Source organism: Carassius auratus, chromosome 43 (genome assembly GCF_003368295.1).
Source record: "Carassius auratus strain Wakin chromosome 43, ASM336829v1, whole genome shotgun sequence".
Lineage (NCBI taxonomy): Eukaryota > Metazoa > Chordata > Actinopteri > Cypriniformes > Cyprinidae > Carassius > Carassius auratus.
In genome coordinates, this window is record NC_039285.1 from 2,263,264 (window position 1) to 2,265,663 (window position 2,400).

Below are 2,400 nucleotides of genomic sequence, written 5' to 3' on the forward strand. Positions count from 1 at the left end.
ATGATTTCTAAATGATCATGTGATCGACTGATGTTACATGTGACACTGAAGGCTGGAGGAATGATGCTGAAAATTCAGCTTTGCATCACAGGAATAAATTATTTTTTTAAAGTACATTCAAATAGAAAACTATTATTTTAAGTTGCAATAATATTTCACAATATTGCAGTTTTTTCTGTATTTTTGATCAAATAAATGCAGGCTTGATGATGAGGAGAAGAAACTTATTTCAAAAATATTAAAAATAGTAATGTTTCCAAACATTTGTTCTGTACTGTATATATGAACGTGAACTTACTCTATATAGTGGGACTGACTACATGCCATGTCATCTTTTTATCATCTTAAAACCTTGTCAGAGATTATTGTTCAAATATAAATCTCCTGGATTAAAAACATGTGACAACTATAACGATTTTCTTTACCCAAATCATGCACGCCCCCATAGCATCTCCTCTCTCTTGCCAGCCGTTAAGTTGGCATACGCCCGCTGATGACAGATTTGGCAGAGATTGAACAGGAAGCTGGCAGAGCTATTTGTGATTAAACAGGAAACAGATCGAGGCGGCGAGTGTATGAATGGATCAGCGCTCGAGTGAGTCTCTGAACACACCAGGATCAATATTGTGAATCACAGCTTCAGGAGCTGAGACGTGATTCAGCTCCGTGATCTAGAAATCCATTTAATATGAAGTCCCCGGATGGGAGGCGTACCAGATATTAAACTGATAAGAACAGATACTACACTTGATCTTAGCCAAAGGCCGAGAAGCGACTGGATTTTTAATAAAATTCCTTTGACTCTATAACTCAGGATTGTTCAGAAAGCGCCAAAAAAAAAGTGTTTTAAAATGACTTAAACATGAAATGTGTAACTTGTATTTTTTAAATGGTTTTAGCTCTTTAAAAATACAGTCACACAACTGCTGATCTCTGCTCAGATCCTCCTAAAATCCTTAAGGAGATACAAATAGACAGATAACGGAGACTAGAGCTGTGAAATGAATTAATGAGCATATATTTGGTGTCTTGAGCAAACTGATGAGATTTCTTCCAAAACTTTAGAGATGTCAGATTCCTGAGGTCGTTTTGTTTTGGGAGAAACATTTCAGAAACAAGAGAATCAGGGGGAAAACTCTCTGTTTGCTCTCCATTTAATAGCATCGCTGTTTTCCTGTGGGAAAGCTTAAAGAAAAGCAGGCTGGAGTTGTTTGTTTAGTTTTTTATCCATTATTAATACTGATAAAAGCATTGCACTGGTGTAGGATCCGACTCTTGACCCTGTTCTGCAGCTACATTGTTTCTGTGAATGTGCATTAAACCCTGTGATATCTTTTGTTTTTACAAATTACTCTACTCACAAACTGAATTAGTAATTCATGAGCCCTGCAAAAAAATAAAAATAAAAACACAGTCTATTTTTGCATCCCACAGCAAACTGTATTATGTTAAATAATGAGTGCTCAGTAGAAGCTTATTACAGGACGTTGTTGAGTTTCTCCACTGGCTTCATACAGTAAAATAACAACTAAAAGAGCCAAAGCCAGTAGAAAAGACCTTCTTTCCAGACTCCAGCGAACCTGATAGAGATAATTAGCTGTAATGGATGGTCTGAAATGTGTGAAGTCTTCAGCATCTCCAGAAACAGAGACTGTAAATAACAGATCTAAAAATAAAGCTGTATGTTTCCGTTTGTGCACGTATAGTACAGTAGAGATCTGCATTGATTTGTGGGTTATTTGTTCTTTTTGATTTTTTCAGAGTTGTTCAGCGCTTTGTGCTCCTTATCCTACAAATGTTGTAAAATGGTGAGAAATCTTTGTGAGTTTTGAAATTATTTGAAAATTATTGGCTTTGATTTTCTCACAGTTTTAGATTAAAAAAAAAAAAATTTGAATTTATTTTTTTATTATGGAAATTTTTCATAATAAACAAACTAATTATTATTTAATTTATTATTATTATTATTACTATTATTGTTTACTCATTTTTATTTTCAGGTCTTAGCTCAAAAAGTATTTAAAAGGTAAAAATTGTACTACTGCATTAATATAATTTAGTTAGGGTTGGGTGTCGATTGGGTTTTTTACGATTCCGGTTTCATTTCGATACTTTTAAAATGGTACCTTGTGCTTCCCTTACTCTACTAATAATGTATTTCATGACCTGAGTCATTGTTTAATACTAAACTACACATAATATTTCTACAGTATGTCTGTTAATCTCTCTGATATTTAGTTAAGATGAGTGCTGTCTGTCACTGTATTTAATCAGTTCTGCGAATGACTGGATGCTCACTTTTCATAAAGTAGCAACAATGTCATTTGTAAAGTACAGTACTGTGCAAAATCTTAGGCACATTAGTATTTTCACCCCAAGAACCCATCTTCAAACTAAAAT

General features: G+C 34.0%; 1 non-coding gene across 1 annotated transcript; it reads right to left on the reverse strand.

The window, feature by feature from the left end:
* Positions 1–594: 594 nt before the first annotated feature.
* On the reverse strand, positions 595–776 carry LOC113061912 (U2 spliceosomal RNA). The gene has a single exon (XR_003278464.1). It is a non-coding gene; the product is annotated as a U2 spliceosomal RNA (small nuclear RNA).
* Between the last annotated feature and the right edge of the window lie 1,624 nt (positions 777–2,400).